The 22,793-nt window shown below is 41.2% G+C and overlaps 1 protein-coding gene and 1 long non-coding RNA gene across 3 annotated transcripts in view; both read left to right on the top strand.

The window, feature by feature from the left end:
* The window catches only part of LOC132826167 (solute carrier family 2, facilitated glucose transporter member 5-like), a 237,741-nt gene that overhangs the window by 29,944 nt on the left and 185,004 nt on the right, over positions 1-22,793 (top strand). The window lies entirely within an intron of this gene.
* LOC132826335 (uncharacterized) lies at positions 6,972-22,490 on the top strand. Of its 2 annotated transcripts, none has more exons than XR_009645868.1 (2): positions 6,972-7,203; positions 21,532-22,490. It is a non-coding gene; the product is annotated as an uncharacterized LOC132826335 (long non-coding RNA). The 2 variants fall into 2 exon arrangements; XR_009645869.1 differs by lacking the exon at positions 6,972-7,203 and adding an exon at positions 10,990-11,130.

Consider the following 22,793-nt stretch of genomic DNA (forward strand, 5'->3'; position numbering starts at 1 on the left):
ACAAGTAAAACCTTGTCCCTGGCTTTTTTTTCTTTGTGTAGTAGAATTGTTTCTATACAAATATTACGTTCATTTCGGCAATGAAGTGTTAGTGCCCCTTTAGTTTTAATAACCTAGGGGAGAAGTTAGCTGCTGCTATTTTGAAAGGGTGCTCTTACTGCAAATCATTGATTTTATATTGAAGAAGTTACCTTTGGTTGCAATGTCTACATTCCACTGATGCTTTGTATTCCCTCCCCTACCTAAATGCAATTTGCATGTTACACAGTGAGATTCCCTAGGATTGAAAAGGTATCTGCTGTACAAATAGATACTCTCTCACAGTATTAAGGAGGTTGGCTAACTCGGTTGGCCTGACAGCTAGCTTGTGATACAGTGACACCAACTGCTTGGTTTCAATTCCTGCACTGGCTGAGGTTACCATGAATAACTCTTCTCAACTTATCCATTACCTGAGGTATGGTGATCCTGAAGTTAAACCATCACTTGTCATGTCTCTCTTATGGTAAAGCAACTCTGTGGTCTGGAAGGTCAGTGGGAGTGCATTTGCTCCCTCAGTACTGGAGCGCAGCCACGTACAGGTGCTCTGTTCATCCATGTTTGCTGCACTCCATAAATGTAACCAGCCAGATAACAGATGTTTGATCACCACAGCTAATGGAAGTAAATGAGTGAAATGGGTTCTACACGTTATCTCTGAATGAACACCTGAGCCCAGCAGTACTGCAGAGTGCAGTTCCCTAACATAGCTTGTGAGAAGATTTGTAGCTCGTTGTTGTAGTTCTGTTCGCCGAGCTGGAAATTTGTGTTGCAGACATTTCATCCCCTGTCTAGGAGACATCCTCAGTGCTTGGGAGCCTCCTGTGAAGCGCTTCTGTGACGTTTCCTCCGGCATTTATAGTGGTTTGTCTCTGCCGCTTCTGGTTGTCAGTACCAGCTGTCCGCTGCAGTGGCCGGTATATTGGGTCCAGGTCAATGTGCTTATTGATTGAATATGTGGATGAATGCCATGCCTCTAGGAATTCCCTGGCTGTTCTCTGTTTGGCTTGTCCTATAATAGTAGTGTTGTCCCAGTCAAACTCATGTTGCTTGTCATCCGCGTGTGTGGCTACTAAGGATAGCTGGTCGACCAAGGTTTGCATCTAACCAAGGTTTTATGCAAACCTAAAATAACTTCCCTATTTCCAAATTTTGTCTATTTAGCAAATAACCAACATGCTTGAATTAGTTTTTCTTTATATTAGAACTTTCATTTTATGAAGGGGCCTTGTCACTTACTACTTTGGGTATCAGTGTACTGGACCAAGTAATACATGCAAAGTAATCTTGCAAATCAACAGATTCAGATTATTGAATTAGATTGTTGTTAGCAGAGGGGCAGCAACCAAATGCAAGTGATTCATAACCGATGAGAATCGAAAAAGATTCATGAAATCAAGCCCCACAAATCCACAATTAGTCACTATTGTATGAACCACCAAGATGATTATTTTGGTTATTCTAACTGTTATCTAGGATGAAATAAACTCACATGTGATTTCACCAACAACAAAAAATTGTACGTCTGACTATAACAAGCAGTGAAACATAACTAATTGCAACTATAAGTTGATTTTTGTGGGGCTAATGAAAACAGTTAACAAGAGTGATTTTTTTTGCAATTTTCTGAATTTGGTACAATAGTTCATTAGGCAGCAAAACAAAATTTTTGACCCGTGACAGATGAGAAAACTTTACTGATTCCATGCTGTAAAATGGAGGAGTAGATGTTACAACCTCTCATGTCCAAGTGATCCCAAGTGGTCTTTTAATAGTCTTTGGCCATCTCAATATCAATAGTCTTTGTTCTTCGCTTGAGCTGATGTAGGGAAACTTCTGATCATACTCCAGGAAAATGGTGTAGCTTATCTCCCTGGCTCTTTCCCCGCCCCTCGGTAATATACCGAAACGTGTGATGGCCAGCCCCAAAATATGTCAGTCACCTGTCCAACCTGTCTTGGTGAATGGCCAAATGACAGTTATTCAAGAGTCAGATGATCATTGTGCTCTTGCCCACCTCCATTTGTTTGTTTCATTCCTCCTGAGGTCAAACCTTTTTAATTTTGAAACACTGCATTGATAATTGTATAGGGTGGTGTATGAATCACCTTTATGATTCTAATGATCTCTCTTCCCTTTTCACATAGAGATTTTTCTACATTTGCAAAAGGACCGTTACTAATAGGATACTGTTACACAGGAAATACCAAATATGGAATGCTGAATTAACACACATTAAGGGAGCCTTCAATTCTCGACACACACAGATGTAAACAATATCTCCCTTAAAAGCAAATATGCTAGTTCACAAGTAGGACAGATGAGACAGTCTGCACCGTAGCAGTACCATGGATGAAAAATGAACGCAAACAGGAGCAAAGGCTGTGGATTGTGAGGACAAACAAATGTTGGTAAAATAAAGTGGCTTTCTGGCAGTTCTTTGGTTTTGATAATGATATGATGTTGATCGGAGACTAAAAAGATACTCTGTTCAATAGCAGTCAGTTTGACCTAAGTCTTTGCTTGAATTAGAAATTTGTCTTTTCAAATTTGTTGTTTTTCACACTGAAGGTGAGAAGAAAGAGGACCTATATTTGCTTCAAATTTTCTGGGGCCCTGAGTTCAACAGCCCCTTCTCAGGTTCCTGACTGTAATTTAAAAATCCAAAGGCTCTTGCTAGGCTGCATCTCACCTTGAAGGTACTTGGTGTCAGCTTGTCAACAACAGGTATCAAATCCAGCTTTTCCAGATGTTACATTGTGTAACTGATGCATGAACACCACATGGTTCTACTTTTGACCTTTGGAGTTGTGAAAATAAGAATATGTCTGCAACACAGCAGTATCTAAGCTTGCATTTTCCTAATTTGTTTTCCAAAAATATATTTCGTCTTTACAACGTGGGAATGTTTGTTTATATTTCAAAGTCTTAACCAAGCACCCTAGATACTTTTGTGTTGTAGCTGCTAGTTGGAAACAATCTTATCTTTGACTCAATGTTTTTGCTTCAAGCCCCACTGCAGATTCTGTCCATGTAAATGAGTTGAAATTCCAAACTCCAGTATTGAGACTACACTTGATGGTGCCATTATTGGAAGCTAGTACTCATGTGATATCCTGCAGAACAGTACACTTTTCAAATGGAAGTTATTTGGTGAAGAGCAAATAGTTCTATTTTTGTTTGACCTCATATTTTCACACCACTGAAAAAGAATAGTTAACTGCTTGTTCATCTTATTCATGTATATGCAAATTGGCTGTTGCTTTTATCTGCACAACAACTACTGCACCAAAACGTAATTCATTATATGTAACTAATTTAGACTGGGAGGAGTGTGCATCAAGTCAGCAGTGTGCATCAAGTCAGCATCGCTGTGAAACAATGGGAGAGCAGACTGACATGAGAAATATTCATGTCTGACCAATAAAAGAAAGCATTCCAAATGCCTTCTTCACAATCCTATCTACCTGCGATTCCACTTTCAAGGAGCTATGAACCTGCACTCCAAGATCTCTTTGTACAGCAACACTCCCTAAGACCTTACCATTAAGTGTATAAGTCCTGCTAAGATTTGCTTTCCCAATGCCACTTCTCAGCCCATTGGCCCATCTGATCCAGATCCTGTTGTAATCTGAGGTAACCCTCTTCGCTGTCCACTACACCTCCAATTTTGGTGTCATCTGCAAACTTACTAACTGTACCTCTTATGCTCGCATCCAAATCATTTATGTAAATGACAAAAAGTAGAGGGCCCAGCACAGATCCTGTGGCACTCCACTGGTCACAGGCCTCCAGTCTGAAAAACGACCCTCCACCACCACCCTCTGTCTTCTACCTTTGAGTCAGTTCTGTATCCAAATGGCAAGTTCTCCCTGTATTCAATGAGATCTAACCTTGCTAATCAGTCTCCCATGGGGAACCTTGTCGAACGCCTTACTGAAGTCCATATAGATCACATCTACTGCTCTGCCCTCATCAGTCTTCTTTGTTACTTCTTCAAAAAACTTAATCAGATTTGTGAGACATGATTTCCCATGCACAAAGCCATGTTGGCTATCCCGAATAAGTCCTTGCCTTTCCAAATACATGTACATGCTGTCCCTTAGGATTCCCTCCAACAACTTGCCCAGAGGTCAGGATCATCGGTCTATAGTTCCCTGGCTTGTCTTTACCGCCCTTCTAAAACAGTGGCATCAAGTTTGCCAACCTCCAGTCTTCCGGCACCTCACCTGTGACTATCGATGATACAAATATCTCAGCAAGAGGTCCAGCAATCACTTCTCTTGCTTCCGACAGAGTTCGAGGGTACACCTGATCACGTCCTGGGGATTTATCCACTTTTAACCGTCTCAAGACATCCAGCACTTCCTCCTCTGTAATCTGGACATTTTGCAAGATATCACCATCTATTTCCCTACAGTCTATATATTCCATATCCTTTTCCATAGTAAATACTGATGCAAAATACTTTTAAGAATTTTGGATGTAGACTATTGAAGGTATTTAAAGCGGAGGTAGGAATAGTTTTGAAATACTGTATCAAGGAGTTGACTATGATGAGCTGGCCGAGACAGGAGTTGAGGTTTGGGGCAAGCTTGAAGGGCTGAATGTTGTATTCATGCATTTATTCCCTCCTATATCTTGTGTTCTTATGTGAAGCTTTGAAACATTTCAGAGAGAGACACAATGTTGTGTTAATATAAGGCTTCCTTCTTCAATTTAACATAAATCTGAAATCTTTCTTACTCAAAAGGAAACAGACTTGCTGAATATATCAACATTTTGTACAGAAATTAAGCCACCTGTTCGTGTTTCTGGTATATCTATTGTTGTTTTCAACATTTCTGTTTTTTGTTTTTTGATTTCTAACATCTGCAGTATTGAACACTTTTTTAAAGTTGCAATAATTGGCTTGGAAATTTACTGATCATAATTCAAATAAAATATTCTTTTTTTTCTTTTATTTTTAAAATGTAATTTCTTTTCCTCTTCTAGGTGTCCTTGTACTCTACACTGTCGCCTTACTGAGGGCAACTGGGCAACCTGCTGCCAGGGCTCAGTGCTGTTGAGTGCTGCTCCCATGCTGGCTGTGTGAACGTGTAAGAGAGCTGACCAAGGCAGTTCCCCTTAAACCTTTTTTATTTTATGTTCATAAATGATAGCCACAGCAGGTTTGTTGGAAGGAAAACTAAGTCTGACAGTTGGTGAAGTTCTGAACTAATGGAAAGTTGCAGTTGATAGTTTGTTCATAAATTTTCAAAAGGCTTGGTCAAGTGCCACTTGATGGACTTGTTTGAATTTTTGAACCCTTGAGATTAAAGAGAAGGCGGCTGAGAATCACAGAGCCAAAGGTTGTGGTCCTTCATACCAGAGGAATGTGTGCAGTGGTGTTAGGAGCAATACTGTTTGAAATTATGCCCTATTTACCTAAACTAAAATCATTAATGTCTATAAATGTTTGTGGACTAAGTACAATAGTGGTATAGTTTGTTGCCCACATTATATAGGAAGCCCATTGAATCAAACAATTATCAGCCCACTGATTCAATGCCAGCAAGCTTTCAACCAAAATAACAAATACGGTCTAGGAAGCCCCACCTGAGCAGAGCTGCTGGTCAACCAAATGTTGCATTCCTAGAACTCAGCAGAAGTTATAGTTGCTGCAGTGAGAGAACCATCCAGACCTCAAGTGGAGGATGGTCAGAGAGGTAAATGCAGTTTGGATGTGGGGTTTGGGGAGGTGGGGGGGGGCAGAGAATGTAGCTCTGAGGCCACAAATTTGTTCAAATTGAGAGACACCTATATCCTAAAGACCCTTTCCATACAGACTGCCTGCTGGTTTAATACTTGTGTTGGGTGACTCTTCCTTGTCCCACCAGGAGCTGCAGTAATCATAGCCAAGGTAGGATAAAGCCTTTAAATAGGCAGTTAATTAACCACTTGAAGGCCTCACTTGGAGGTAGGATCAGGAAGATTGACCATGTGTCTTCCTACCTCTAACTTAACTCCCTACTTCCCACCATCAAGGAAGTGATCTACCCAGTGTCCTCCTACTCACTAAGTTGCTCTTCCCTTTACCTCCGCGCCCTTTCTTGCAAGGGGAAAATCCTATCCTATGAATGACAGGCTTGGGGCTGCAAATTTGACTTGGATGGTAACACAAAATTAGCAGTATCAGACCGGCTGCTCATTGTCCTGAGTATGATATTTAATTCCATTGACTGTAAAGAAACTGAATGTCAGCCACAGTGTATAAAAGGACTACTACCAATGCCACTCATTTTGTGCCACCATTTAGGATGAATTTCTAGTTCTTGGTGTATAATTGCAAAAGCTGGTGTGATACTGAGTTATAGCACCAACTTTAATCTCTGGCCTGCTGACTGTAGTGCATTGGCCTGGGTGCCTCTGAAATATGAGAATGGAAAATTCAGCCGTGCTTCCCACTTCTGATTGTGATCCTGTGACCCAGCTTACACATTTGTGTGTTAGATAAAGATAGGGTTGAGCTGAACTCAGCTGCGTTTCATCTTGCAGTGTGACATCCCACTGGCACTTGGCTCTCTAGTCTCATGCTTGGGTGAAGCAAGGTCAGCAGCCTTGGAACAGGAAGTGGAAGGGACGTGGAGAAACAAACAATATAAATAAAATGGATTCATACATCCACTCAGAACCAAATTTTCAATGTTTTGACATTCTTTTATTGCTCGGTAAAATATGCAACATAATTTTAGTTCTATACTCCATGTTTTATCCATCTTTTCCCATCAACACTCTGAACAGCCATGGCATTGTTCACACTTGATATTAAAATATTTATTTTGATAAAAATATTTTTTTTAAACCTTGATTTTTATTTTAAATACTTTGCCTGTCTTCATACTTATTTGGGAACATTTTTTTCACTACCCCTTTCACCAGTACCAGGGGCTGTTCAGCAAAGAGCAGAAGTAAACCCTTCCAGAATGTTGTTCTGTTGCTTTTTGCTTCAAGAAGATGAAGCAAGCTACAAGAATTTGCATGCCATGGTGACAGTGAAGTGCGCTAGACCAGTCACAGTCCGGAAGCCGGTACCGTCTGACATTTTCTAATTAATCTGACCAGGGATATTAGTACACACCTCTGGAGCAGTTGGAATTTGAAGCTGGGTCTTCCACTCCAGAGGTAGGAACACTGCCGCTACAATACCAATAGCCTTTCAGTTCTATGTGTCACATGCACCGCTAACCCTCTTCATCTGTTCAGTATTCTCAGTGTATAAATGCCAGATGCAGAGACCAGGAGATGTTACCTTGAAATTAAAAAAATGAATATGATGGAATAAATAAAAGCTGAATTGCCAAACTACACAATGCCAAAGCACGTTTGCAATGATGCATCATTGGTTGTGAGCCATTTTGGGAATAGCCAAGGTCTTTTTCCTAGGGTGGGGGAGCCCAAAACAGAGGACATAGGTTTAAGATGAGAGGGGAAAGATATTTAAAAAGGTCCTAAGGGCAACACTTTCACGCGGTGGGTGATGCATGTATGGAATGAGTGGCCAGAGGATGTGGTGGAAGCTGGTACAGTTGCAGCAATTAATAGGCATCTGAATGGATATATGAATAGGATGTGTTTAGAGAGATATGGGCCAAATGCTGGCAAATGGGACTAAGTCAGATTGGGATGTCTGTGCTGATAAATTGGACCGAAGTGTCTATTTCCATGCTGTATGACTCTAATTAATAACACTATAAACTGGCAACTTTTTCCTTTCCATTTTCTCATGTCTCAAAGCTATTCTCATTTATCTTTGTTTTCTTCACTCCCTTTTCCCACCCTTTTGCCACCTCCACCCTTTTGAAGCAGTGAAAATGCAGAAAGAGATGGGTGACAAATGGAAAAACAAAGAATGAGGACATTTAAAGGAGCACCGACCATAGAAATATTTAAAAAATAGAGCAGAAAGATTGCAATGAGTGCTTCTGGCTTTAGAGGCGAGAGGCCCAGATGAACAAATGTCCTATCTACAGATGTGCTAGAGGTATAAAATTTCTCAGATCAGTAATTTTATTTGGTTTGAAGTCTTGAACAGACTTGGACTTTATGGAGGATAAAATAGACCTTTGAATTGAAAGAGGGAATTCAGTGTCATGGAAGCAGCTACACGGATAGAGGAGAGGAGGCCATGAATAGACTGAGCAGGAACATTTGAATTAAGGACAAGGCTGAGAACAAACATTTAAAAAGATGTAGAAACAATAAATTTAGTGTCTGACAAAGGTCGGCTGTCAGAAATGTCCAAGAATCAAATGAAAGATCCAAAGAGTTTGAGTACCGAGTTGTGGAATTCAAATGACTCCAAGTGTAATCTCTGTCCTACCAGATGCAAGATATTGTTCATTGAATTCCTAGAATGTGGAAAGACCAGCATTGCCTTTTCCTTTTGAATGGCGGCACTCCCTATGCTGATGCAATATATAAGATGCATTGCTTTTCTGAATTTCATACTTGGTATACAGGGCACAGTCCCAAAATTTGCAGATGGTACAAAACGTGGAAGCTTTGTGATGTGTGAGGGGGATAGTGTAGAAATTCAAAATAACACAAACAAGTTGGAATGGGCAGATGGGTGGCCACCTAAAGTTCAATGCAGAGGATTGTGAAGTGAAACATTTTGGTAGGAAGAACTTGGATTAACAGTGTAAAACAAAGGGCACAAAGAGGGTGCAGCAGCAGAGGGTCTTGGATGCATATTTCATACATCATTAAAAGTGCTGGACAGGGGGAGAGAGCTGGTAATAAAGCATACAGTTTCCTAGTCTTTATTAATATGGATGTATGTATAAGAGCAAATTTATAAGACAATAGTTTGGCCTCAGCTTTTTCCAGTTCTGGGCACTTTATTTTAGGAGGGATAAGAAGACATTGAAGAGAGTGTAAAAGAGGTTTATGAGAATGGTTCCGGGGTGAGGAATTTCAGTTATGAAGATAGATTGGAGAAATTTGGACTGTATTCCTTAGAGAAGGAAAGGCTGAGAGGTGATCTGATTGAAGTATTTAAAATTTGTAAAAGGTTTGTAGAGAGTAATTGGAAAGTGTGTCAACCTGTGAAAGAATTGAGGACAAGATAGCAGAGATCAAAGTAAATTGTAAAAGCAGCAAAAGTGATATGATAAAAATCTTTTTCACACGTCAAGTGGCTAAGGTCAGGAACACACTCTTAAGAATGTGGTGGAAACAAGTTCAATCAAGGCATCCCAAGGGAATTGGATGGTTATTTGGTTATGGAAGGCTAACTGGAAAATGGCATTATGTGAAATAATCGTTGGAGAGCCAGCACAGACATGGTGAACTGAATGGCCTCCTTCTGTGCTGGAACAATGCCCTGATTCATTGAGCGGCCAGTGTATTCTCAGATCAATGTCCTAAGAGTCATAAGACTAATAGAAGTAGGAATAGCATTAGGCTCCTTGAGCCTGCTCCACCATTCAATAGGATCATTGCTGATCTGACATTTTATTACATCTAATTTTCTGCCTTTCACCTATAACCCTTGACTCCCTATTGATCAATCAATTTCAGCCTTAAATATAGACAAGAACTCTGCCTGTGTAGCTCTCTGTGGCAAGGAGTTCCAAAGTCACTGAATTTCTGAGGGAAGAAATTCCTTCCCACCTCAGTATTAAGTTGGCATCCAATTTTAAGATAATGACAGGTCCGAGACTCTCCCATGAGGATTTAAACATTGCATCTATCAAAATGGGATCACCAGTCAGTCTTCTAAATTCCAGTGCGTAAAGTCCAAACCTGTTTAATCTTTGCTCATGAGACAATCTCTCCATACTGGGGATCATCCTCGTAAACATTCTCTGAACTGCCACTATACCTTTTATCAGTCTCTCACCTAGGCAGCTGTCTCTGGGGCCTTAAACAGGTGACATTATAAGCAAATGTTGGCAGGCTTCTGCAGTAAACACTTCCTTGACTAGTGGTTTCAAGGGGCACTGCAATTAATTGTTATATTGTAACTGCTCCCTAATTAAACTGTGCCCCTTGCTAATTGCCCACAACAGCAAGCAAGCAACAGCTTGCATTTCTGGTGCACTTAATGGTGTTAAATGTCCCAAGGTGTTTCACAGGATGGCCATCAGGCAGTATTTGCCGCTGAAGTATCTAAGGAGTAATTGTCAAAAACCTGGTCAAAGAGGTGAATGTCGAGCGAGAAAGAGACTGGTGGGGGAAATTTAGGGAGCTCAGCTGAAGGAAGGATGGAGCAAAAGAAATGAGGGATGCTCAAAAAGCTAGGATTAGAGGAATTCTTGGAATCTAAGTGTTGTAGGACTCAAAGATTATAACTTTGTTCTGTCAATTGTAAGAAACATGTTTAATGTTTGTTCCCCACCATTATGGGTGCTTGTGTGTATTAAAATTGTGGTGGGAGGGGGGGTGGTGGAGGGCATGGTGGGTTTGGTGTTTGAGTGCTTTGATTCAGTATTCTGCCCCCTTTCTTGGATTTAATTTGTTTTAAAATAGCCTAGAGTTAAATGTTAGCTGGATTGTAAATATCTGACATTTGGAGTGAGGTGTAAAGATCAATTGAATTCTGTTCACGCCTCTATCCTTTTGGTGGCACGTTCAGGAGGGAACTGTGCAGAATCATCTCTTTAATGGTTTTCAAAAGCAAATGATTCCCCAGTGCAGAGATCAGGAATGCCTCGGAGAAGAATTGCTACTGTTGCGCAGCCCTTTGCCTAGTGTGGTGAAGCAGTGTGTCTGTGTAGGTTCAAAAGGGTCTGTATGGAATGTACTGTTCCCATCAAATTAATGCACATCATTCCACTCCACAATTACATTTCCAACTCACTTCCATAATACACAAACCCTGATTTAAGTTTTAAATTTCGTGGTACGCTAGTCACACACTTATCAAAATACAGCTGTTATAATGCTGCTTGTCATATAGAGAGGATGATGAATGATTAGAATTGTTTTCCTCTCTCCAGCATAATCCAGTAGCCTGTTATGTCCTTTGTCAACTGATACAGGTCTGCAATTACTGTCAATGGATGGCTTTCCCAGCCCAGCTTGCCTGCCAACCTTTTGCAAAAGGTATGGAATGCTACTGGTTATGATTGTATAGTTGCCAGCTATCACAGTGCCAGTGAGGGATGGCACAGTATTGACTTCGAAGGATTATGCACAGAATCTTTCACCTTAACTGACCGATAAGGTCCTTGCTGGTATTAGTGTTCCAAATGAGCCTCTTCCCACCCTATTTTATGTCACCCTATTGACATAGTTTTCTGTTCTTTACTCCTTTATGTACATATCTGCATTTCCCTTAAAGGTATCTACATGGCATGTTCTTATCACTGTCAGCTTAAAGATGTTCCTCCTGATATCCTCTAACTTTTTGAAACCCAGAAAGAAAGAGGAGTGTTGTTGCAAGGAGGAAGGGGAATAAAAGGATCTTGCAACTGAGCCTAAATCTGTCCTTATGCAATAACCAGCCATAACAGAAGCAAGAATCCTGACTTGCCCTCCTATCCTTTAGTTGCTGAGAACTGTTGAAGTGTCTGTGATCAAACATGTTACCATCTTGTTCCTATGGCTTTGGTTTCTATTAGAAGTTATCTTTACTGGCCAGGCTCCAAGCCGTTGAATGCTTGAACTCTGTGTGTAATTACTTACATAGTTGTACTGCATTCCATCAGAGTTACTGTTCTGGTGTGCTATTTATCTTCCAGACCCCAGTCATCTTAGAATTGATTCAAATTAATTTTCTGGGGTTGAGATATCTGTGGGATTGAGTGGGATGTTGCTTCTACAACTTATTTGATGCTACTGTTGGGAGAAAGTGAGGACTGCAGATGCTGGAGACCAGAGTTGAAAAGTGTGGTGCTGGAAAAACACAGCAAGCCAGGCAGCATCCGAGGAGCAGGAGAATCAGCGTTTCGGGCATAAGCCCAAATGATCCCTGAAGAAGGGCTTATGCCCGAAACATCGATTCTGATGCTACTGTTGACTTCAGTGGAGAATAAAGTGAGATTTTGTAAAAAAAAAGCCTATCTCCTCTGTTTCTGAATGATTTAATTGGGTGTTCTCCTGTGATTCTCCATCATTGATAGCTTAGATTCAATATCCAGTTCATGTTAGCAATTTCATACTTCATGATGTAGCAAAATGTCCCGTGATTGGCAGAAGAGCATTTAGGGAGAAAAACCAATTATTAATGTCAGTACTTGTCATCCTCATTGTAGTTTTGCAGTTGTTTCTTTAACCTAATTTTACAAACTTTACATAAAGCTTTCCCCAGGAATGTGCTTCATGGTCACAAGTGGAGAATGCCCCATTTCATTTCCTTTGTTTCCCAATGTTTCAAAAAGGAAGGAAGGAAACAATTTCACTCTGGAGTCAGAACACAGTTAAAAAAGGAGAACTCCTTCTACATTGTTCCAGCAATGTGCTTCATCTCCCACCTCACTCTTGCATCCATGAGGTTTCTCTGAAGAACTGTGCACATGCTGACAAGGTGCTGGATTGAGGCTGGTCAATTTAATTTTCCATAGAAACTTTGCAGCCATCCTATCCATGAATTTAGAGCCAAATGCTGGAAGTGAAAGATTATACACTAAACGAACTACCCCTTCCAAACTTCCATTTATCAAGGTCCAATTTTACAATCATCCATTGTTTTTAAACAGATAAAATGATACAGTTCTAATAAAATTTAACAGGGTTCATGGGTTGTGTATTCTGAACAATAACTGACACTAGTTGAGAAGCTGGTCCATTTAGGCACAGAATAATGGAATATGGATTTTATCCATGGAGTCTTCACTCAGTGAATGATTTTTTTTTGTATTATACACAACAATCAATGGAGAGGATAGTGATAATGAAAGGTGTTATAGAGCGATAACTGTTGGAAGAGGACAGAATTTACATTTTTGATTTGATTCATTACTGTCACGTGTTCAGAGGTACAGTGAAATGTGTTGTCTTATGTGCTTTACAGGCAGATCATACTATACAAGTGCATCAGGATAACAGAATAGAGTGCAAGAAACAGTGTTACAGCTGCCGAGAAAGTGCAGAGAGAAATCAGTATTAACGTTAAAGAGATCCATTCAAAAGTCTGATAACACAAAGAAGCATCTTTTCCTTTTCCCTGCTTCTTGCCCTGTTCTTTAATTATAGAAAGAAATAAAGTAATATAAAAGGTAAAAACTTCATGTTCCAAGATGTGAAGTGCTTGATACTTCTTATTTCTCACTGCTGGCTGTCGGAATGGGACCAACTGCGCTCCAAGACCTGTAAAGGGCAATGTTTCAGAAGCAGCCCTCGACGAAAGCTGGTTAGAGACATCCATATCCTGGGTTGATGAGCCCCGTGTTGCTTAAGAGGCTGTAAAGGCAATGCTTTTGAGTGGCATGCCAAGACAAAAGACTCATTCCACCTGACAGGCATGGTGGATCATAGTGGTAAAAATGTCAGGCTCTCTCAGCTCGAGTAGCAGCCCCAGGCTTCGAAAGACTTTTTTTTTGTCTCTGAGATGGAAACATAAATTGGATCCCTGCCCAAAAGCTCAATCTAGGCTGTAATTGTATCTCTCAGCTCGGAACCGAGGGAACATGTGCAAAGTGGCCCGTAAATGATTCCATCGGATGAAAAAAATATAAAAAAATACAAGGTCGCGTTCCTGCATCGGTGATTCTACCCTCCCCCTCCCCAACCAGAGTCTTGACCTCTATCAGAGAGAATATCTCTGCAGCATTTGATATTCCCTGATGGCATTTCTTCGTCGAGCTACTCAGTCTGTCACAATAAGAGGAGAATTACAGCATTGACGGATCGGTAATAGGACATGAGAAAGTGCTCTAGTGTCACTCGCTGATGTGTCAGAACATGCTCTCTTTGCAGAATTTTTTTTGCAGATGATTGACAGAGGTGAAGATTTATTCTGGCAAGTTATTTGCCATCCTTTGTGGGCAGAGCACTACAGCAGGGTTCTTGGGTATACAAATACTCAGGAGAATGAAAGTCAGAAAATCAGAAGAGATCCCATGGTTTGTGCTGCAAGCCAGGATTGAAATCAAGCTGGCAGTCTGTCCAGCGAACATCTAGTAATTGTCCCACCAACAATTATGGTTTAGGGAGTAGACCATTCCATCTCTCCAGATTATATATCGGAACAGGTAGAGGCCATTCACTCCATCCAACATGTCCACCATTCAGTTAGATCAAGACCAATTTGGTTCCTTACCTGCATCCATCTGCCGTTTCTCTAAGTCTCTTCAGGAGGAGCTGGTGATACAGGTTTCCCAGACCTGCTCCACGCACTCCATAACCTCTCAACTGAACTTTCACAGCAACTCCACTTTCTCACCCAATCCACAGTTTTTGATGACTTTTGCTAACAAGAATTTGTCAGTTCCCACGTTAGAAGCTCCGGTTTATGCCTTGTTTGAGGAAGAAAGTTACCATTTCTGTTAAAGTTTTAAAAAAGAAGCACTTCCTTGTTTCACTCTTGCATGGGGGAGTGGTACAATAGTAATGTCACTGGACCCGAGTGTCATCTCCTGGGGATATGGGTTCAATTCCGGCCAGGGCAGATGGTGAAACTTAGCCTCAATTAGAAAATCTGGGATTAAAAGTTAATCTAATATGGGGGTGTCATAAAAACCCATCTGGTTCACTAATGGCCTTTAGAGAAGGACATCTACCATCCTTATCTGGCCTTTAATGGTTCTAGCAAACCACTCAACTCAAGGTCTGTAACAAGTGGAATGCCACAATTATTTGCAATCTACATTAATGACTATAGTGAAGAAAGTGAATGTACTTTTCACAAAGTTTTCAGATGATGCAAATAGGTGGGAATGCAAGTGGTGAGATTGACACAAAGTGTCTCACAGATGGATACAAATAGATCAACTGAGTGGGCAAAATCTTGCCAAGTAGAGTGTAATGTGGGGAAAATGTGAGAGAATATATTTAGCAGAATATAGTCAACATGGCTTTGTGCGTGGGAAATCATGTCTCACAAACTTGATTGAGTTTTTTGAAGAAATAACAAAGAGGATTGATGAGGGCAGATCGGTAGATGTGATCAATATGGACTTTAGTAAGGCATTCAACAAGGTTCCCATGGGAGACTGGTTAGCAAGGTTAGATCTCACGGAATACAGAGAGAACTCGCCATTTGGATACAGAACTGGCTCAAAGGTAGAAGACAGAGGGTGGTGGTGGAGGGTTGTTTTTCAGACTGGAGGCCTGTGACCAGTGGAGTGCCACAAGAATCCGTGCTGGGTCCTCTACTTTTTGTCATTTATATAAATGATTTGGATGCGAGCATAAGAGGAACAGTTAGTAAGTTTGCAGATGACACCAAAATTGGTGATGTGCTGGACAGCGAAGAAGGTTACCTTAGATATGCAACAGGATCGAGAGGTGGCAGATGGAGTTTAATTTAGATAAATGCGACGTGCTGCATTTTGGGAAAGCAAATCTTAGCAGGACTTATACACTTAATGGTAAGGTCCTAGGAAGTGTTGCTGAACAGAGACCTTGGAGTGCAGTTTCATAGCTCCTTGAAAGTGGAGTCACAGGTAGATAGGATAGTGAAGAAGGCGTTTGGTGTGCTTTCTTTTATTGGTCAGAGTATTGAATACAGGAGTTGGGAAGTCATGTTGCGACTGTACAGGACATTGGTTAGCCAACTGCTGGAATATTACGTGCAATTCTGGTCTCCTTCCTATCGGAAAGATGTTATGAAACTTGAAAAGGTTCAGAAAAGATTTACAAGAATGTTGCTGGGGTTGGAGGATCTGAGCTAAAGGGAGAGGCTGAATAGGCTGGGGCTGTTTTCCCTGAAGTGTTGGAGACTGAGGGGTGACCTTATAGAGTTTTACAAAATTATGAGGGACATGGATAGGATAAATAGACAAAGTCTTTTCCCTGGGCTCGGGGAATTCAGAACTAGAGGGCATAGGTTTAGGGTGAGAGGGGAAAGATATAAAAGAGACCTAAGGGGCAACTTTTTCATGCTGAGGGTGGTACGTGTATGGAATGAGCTGCCAGAGGAAGTGGTGAAGGCTGGTACAATTGCAACATTTAAAAAGCATTTGGATGGGTGTTTGAATAGGAAGGGTTTGGAGGGAGATGGGCTAAGTGCTGGCAGGTGGGATTAGATTGGGTTGGTATATCTGGCTGGCATGGACTGGTTGGACCGAAGAGTCTGTTTCCATGCTGTACATCTCTATAATTCTATGACTCTAATACAGGAGTCGAATATCACTTAAATGGAGAAAAAAATGCAGAAAGCTGCAGCACAGAGGAATTTGAGGTTCCTCATGCATGAATCACAAAAAGTTCATTCACCGGCACAGTGGTTAGCACTGCTGCCTCACCGCACCAGGATCCCAGGTTTGATTCTAGCCTCGGGCGACTGTCTGTGTGGAGTTTTCACATTCTCTGCGTGGGTTTCCTCCGGGTGCTCTGGTTTTCTCCCACAGTCCAAAAATGTGCAGGTTCTGGTGAATTGGCCATGCTAAATTGCCTGTAGTGTTAGATGTAGGGGTAAATGTAGGGGAATGGGTCTGGACGGGTTGCTCTTAGTTGGGTCAGTGTGGACTTGTTGGGCCAAAGGGCCTGTTCCACACTGTAAGTAATCTAATCTTAAAAAAAAGTTCAGCAGTTAGTAGGGAAGGTATATTGAACGTTGGCCTTCAAGTGGTGTTGAGTGGAAGCCTACTGCCCTGCCAATAACATTTATGTCGTTCCTGGAATGTAATAAAAGGCCCTAAGAAGCTACACAGAAGCAATTACCAAATGTAAATAGATGTCAGGGCAAATGTTCAAAAGCTTTGTCGAAGAGGTAGGCTTTAAGAAATATCTTAAAAGAAGAGAGGAAGTTTATGCAGACAATTTCAGAGTTTTAGACTCAGGCAACTGAAGGCACAGCCACTGCGGTGGGACAATTAAAATGGGATGCACAAGGGGCCAGAATTGAAAGAGCAAAGTGAATATTAGACCATAAGAAGTAGGAACAGAAACTTTCTCTGCCATTCAATAGGATCATGGCTGGTCTAACATTCCTCACGTCTACTTTCCTGCCTTTTCCCCATGACCCTTGATTCCCTGATTGATCAAGAGTCTATTTATCTCAGTGTTGCATACGCACAGTGATTCTGTCTCCTCAGGTCTTTGTCGCAAGGAGTTCCAAAGACTCCCAACCCTCTGAGAGATGAAATTCTCTCTGACCTCAGTCTTAAACTGGCACCTTTTATTCTGCCACTAGGAAGTCCTTGACTCTCCCATGAGGTGAAACCACCTCTCACCACTTACGCTGTCGAGCCCCTTAGGAATCCAATTGGATCTTGGAAGGTTGTAGCAAGATGAAAGTTAAAGAAATATGGAAGGATGAAATCATAGAGAGATTTGAAAGTGAAGATGAGGATTTAAAATTGAGACTTTAGCAGAACGGGATATCCAGCAAAGGTTAGTGAACACAAGGTGATGAATAACCATCTGGCTTAGGATGGGCTTTGGAAGGGTAAAATAACAGATTCCATAGGGGAGATTAGAAATGCTAGGGGTGTGAGGAGCGTGAGAAACTAAAAGCAAAAAAAAAAGGGATATCAAGGATTATGTTGTTGAGCTGCTCTCATCCTGTGTACCTTTCGTGTTTGTGAACAGCAAGAGCTAGCCCTGTGCTTTTCTAGTTTCACTGTTACATCTAAAAAATCTGTCCATTGCAGAGTTTCTAGTTTTGGTACAAGGAGTTTAAATTATGCAGTACAGCAGTTTACCAGGTCAGCCACATCAACAGTCATCTAGAGAGTTTATCCCTGATTAGGATTGAGAAGGGATAACAGTACCATTGCTGTTGTACGTCTCTCACATCCAGGTACACATGACAACATTTTACCTGAAAACCGATAGCTGATTAGGAGTCATTAACGCATATGGATTTGAACCTTATTAGAGTTTAGAAAATTGAAAAGTGATTTTATTGAAACATATCTGATTCTGAGGTGCATGATAGAGTAGATGCTGGGAGGATGTTTTCCTTTGTGGAGAAATTTAGAATCAAAGGGTACAGTTCCAAAATAAAATTCCCATTTAGATAGAGATGGGGAGGACTTTCTTCTCTCAAAGGGTCAGTTAGTCTTGAACATTCTGTCCCCCAGAGTGGAGGAGATTGGGTCATTGAACATATTAAAGGTTGAGCTGGACAGATGTTTGATCAATGAGGAACTTGAAGGTAATGGATTGCACACAAGAAAATGGAGGTAGGGACGCAATCAGATTAGCCATGATCTTATAGATTGGTAGAGCGGGGACTGAATGGCCTATTTCTGCTCCTCGATCATATGCACACAAGTTGACGACAGCTGTAATGAAAGCTGAGAGGGAAAATGTTTGCACAATGGCAGATTTGTATTGGGTACGAAGCAGGATGTGTAGAGGGTGAGAACTGTGCATGAGGTTGGCAAGCAGGAAGGTAATGTCAGACCAACAGAGGGTCACATTGGCTTGTGATCCAGTAACTTGCAAGCTAATGAACAGTCTATGATTATAGTCAGTGTACCTCGGTTGGTTGCATTCTGAATAAGAATCAGGGGCCTGATCTAAGCAACCACTTCAGTGAAGTACTGAGGGAGAACTTGAGACTCAGAGAGGTGTAGCCGAATGAACGCAACGCTCAGTCCACCTTCAATGGGTGTTAAAGATTCCAAGATACTATCATTAGGGATTCTCCTGATATCCTGGCCAATATATATATCCCTCAGCTAACAGTGATCAAAAGTATTTTATTCATGTCATGACTGTCTGCAGGTATTTACTGTGCATAATTGCTGCATTGAGCTATGTCATAGTAATTATAAAAGTTTTGCCTTTTGTAATGTTGCAGGAGATCAAATGAAGTTCTGTATAAAATAAGGTCAGACTTACTAATCCATGGAGAAACATATCAGTGTAAACTGGGGAAGAATCTGTTTTGTTAGTCATTAGCCTAGGAAAAATATTTATTAACATTTTTGTTGATCAAGCTAATAGTACTACTGCTTGAAATTCAACATTTTCTTTTAATTCATGTATAGTGTCAATGTAAAACAATCTCTCAGTGGCCCGGTGTAGGGTAAAATGAGTATCTTTAAGCACTGAAAGCTCATTCATTCTACATTATCAAACAATATTCCCAGGACAGCTATGCCAAATGTTTGGGATGTGGGGAGGTTGAGAAACTAATAGCAAAGAGATATCACAGCTCTTGTAGAGCTGCCCTCACCCTGTGTCCCTTTGGTGTTTATGAGCAGCGTTAGAGATGCTCCTGTGCTTTTCTACTTCCATTATTAAACCCAAACTCTGTTAAACTTCTCAGAGTTTCTGGTTTTGGTGCAAGCAGTTTGAAGATAGAGTCCAGTATTTTACCAGGTCAGCCACATCGAAATTATATGGATGTGAACATAAGAAATATGGTCAAAAAGTTTGCAGAAGACACCAAATTGTAAGTGTAGTGGACAGCGAAGACGGTTACCTCAGAGTACAATGGGATCTTGATCAAATGGGCCAATGGGTCGTGTACCAGCAGGTGGAGTTTAGATTGGATTAGATTAGATTACTTAGTGTGGAAAAAGGCCCTTCGGCCCAACAAGTCCACATCGACCTATTTCCGTACATCTAACGTTACGGGTAATTGAGCATAGCCAATTCATCTAACCTGCACATTTTTGGACTGTGGGAGGAAACTGGAGTCCCCGGAGGAAACCCACACAGACACAGGGAGAACGTGCAAACTCCACACAGACAGTTGCCTGAGGCAGGAATTGAACCGGGTCTCTGGCGCTGTGAGGCAGCAGTGCTAACCACTGTGCCACTTTGCTGCCCACAATAGATCCACACCGACCTTCCAAAGAGCAACCCACCCAGACCCATCCCTACATTTACCCTTTCACCTAACACTACGGGCAATTTAGCATGGCCAATTCACCTAACCTGCACATTTTTGAACTCCAAGAGGAAACCAGAGCACCTGGAGGAAACCCACGCAGACCGGGGAGAATGTGCAAACTCCACACAAACAGTTGCCTGAGGCAGGAATTTAGATAAATGTGAGGTGCGGCAGTTTGGAAAGGCAAATCACAGCAGGACTTATACACTTAATGGTAAGGTCCTGGGAAGTTTTGCTGAACAAAGAAACCTTGGAGTGCAGGTCCATAGTTCCTTGAAAGTAGAATCAAAGATAGATTGGATAGTGAAGAAGGCATTTGGTAGGATTGTCTTTATTGGTCAGTGCATTGAATATAGGGGTTGGTAGGTTATGTTGCATTGGTGAGGTCACTTTTGCAATGCTGTGAACAATTCTGGTCTCCCTGCTATAGGAAGGGTGTTGTGAAACTTGAAAGGGTTCAAAAAAGATTTACAAGGATGTTGTCAGAGTTGGAAGATTTGAGCGATAGGGAGAGGCTGAATAGCCTGGGGCTGTTTTTCCTGGAGCGTTAGAGGCTGAGGGGTGACCTTGTAGAGGTTTATAGAATCATGAGGGGCATGAATAGGATAAATACACAAGGTGTTTTCCCTGGAGTGGGGGAGTTCAGAACTAGAGAGCATAAGTTTAAGGTGAGAGGGGAGTGATTTAAAAGGCACCTGAGGGGCAACTTTTTCATTCAGAGGGTTATGCGTGTATGGAATGAGCTGCCAGACGAAGTGATGGAGGCTGGTACAATTGCAACATTTAAAAGGCATCTGGATGGGTACATGAATAGGGAGGGTTTAGAGTGATATGGGCCAAATGCTGGCAAATAGAACTAGATTTATCTAGGACATCAGGTTGGCATGGACGAGTTGGACCCAACGGTGCATTTCCATGTTTATACATCTCTGTGTACCTACGACAGTATGTCGAAAGTTTATCACTGACTGCGACAGGGAAGGGGTAGCATCACTCCTGCTGTTGTACAATATTCTGCACATCCAGGAACACATTACGAAGTTTTTTATTGAAATCTGATAGCTGATGGTGTCTCTGAGTCTATGGTGTCTCATCTATCTGGGTGGTGGAGTTCATGGTTTGAAAATTGCTATTGAGGAGCTTTAGTGAGTTACTACAGTGCATCTTGTATCTTGTAGATGGTACACACTACTGTCATCAGCAGTGGAGGGATTCAATGTTGAAGGTGTTAGATGGAGTATCAAATAATTGTTCAAGTTCATAATATAGCACATTAATACTTAACAGTCATAAGCAGGGATCCATTCTTTGTAACTAAAGGAATATATTCAAACCTTGTACTTTTTTGAGTTACTAAGAGCATGGGGAGACTGTAGTTTTCACGTATATCTCCATGGCAATACTTCAAGTCATAAAAGTCGACTTGCCAACCAGTCGGCATGTTATTCTCCTGTAGTGTAAGTTGCAATTGTTTAACATTTCACATTCAACTGTTTGTTTTAATGAGTGCAAAATAAAAGAAAACTTCAGTAATATATCTTTCTTTTCAGCCATGTTCAAATTCTGTACCACCAAGTGACAGTTTACTGTTTGGCAATTTCGAAACAGATCCTTCCGGTGAAGCAGATCTCTTGAGAGTAGAGCAGTGTGTTATACAATTGAAAAGAACAGAGAGCTGAAGACAAGAAAGTCAAGAAATTTTGGATTGGACAAGACCCATTGCTGTTGTTTCAGTATTTCCAGAGCCCAGCAGACTGTGGTTAAAGGGGTCAGAGAAGTGAGACTCTGGGGATTCTGTGCCATCAGGACTGTCATGTCACACGTGAGAGAGAGTTCATAGACATGCACGTTGTCTGTGGTAACCCTGTCCTGGACTTTGGATGCAATGTAACTGCTGTTGAATGTGAATCAAGGGCTGAAATAATTGAGCACAAAATGAAAAATCTGACATTGCAGAGTCCGAGTTGGAAAGTCTGTGTGATGAACTTAGAATCCCTACAGTGTGGAAAGGCCATTAGGTTCAACAAGTCCACACCAACTCTCCGAAGAGTAACCCCCAGACTCATTTCCCTACCCTATTACTCTACATTTACCCCTAACTAATGCACCTAATCTACACATCCCTGAACACTACGGGCAATTTAACATGACTAGTTCACCTAATCTGCACATCTTTGGATTGTGAGAGGAAACCAGATCACCCCGGAGAAAACCCACGCAGACACGGGAAGAATGTGCGAACTCCACACAGACAGTCACCTGCAGCTGGAATCGAATCTGGCGCTAAGGCAGCAGTGCTAACCATTGAGCCATCATGTGCCCAATTCACCTGATTGCAGGTGATATCATGCTCGGCAGGACGTAAATATGAACACTGGTACCCATAAGAGGCATATGTTTGTATCAACTACTTTTATTTGAAATGTATTTTGTTGATTAATCATTGTTTGAATTATTTGATTTTGATTACCTAAAATTTGATTTGTTATGGTAAAAGTTTCAAAAGTGATATCTCATCTAGTGGATTTCTTTCTGTCGGTATTGTGGAGATTTCTTTCTTTTTAAAAGGTTATCTGTCTCTAAGGTGATTGCAACATAAGCATTGGTAATATAAAGAATCCCATAACGTTCTGGGTATTTTCCAATCAACCTGTTCAGAGATGTTATGACACACCACCTGGAGCAAGCGAGACTTAACTCTGGGCATCCTGGTCCAGAGGTATGGACACTACCACTGAGCCATAAATCCCAAATCATTATATGCGGGCACTAATTGGATTGCTTATTTCAGTGATCTTTATGCTGGCTGTAC

This window comes from Hemiscyllium ocellatum, chromosome 22, assembly GCF_020745735.1.
Source record: "Hemiscyllium ocellatum isolate sHemOce1 chromosome 22, sHemOce1.pat.X.cur, whole genome shotgun sequence".
Taxonomy (NCBI): Eukaryota; Metazoa; Chordata; class Chondrichthyes; order Orectolobiformes; family Hemiscylliidae; genus Hemiscyllium; species Hemiscyllium ocellatum.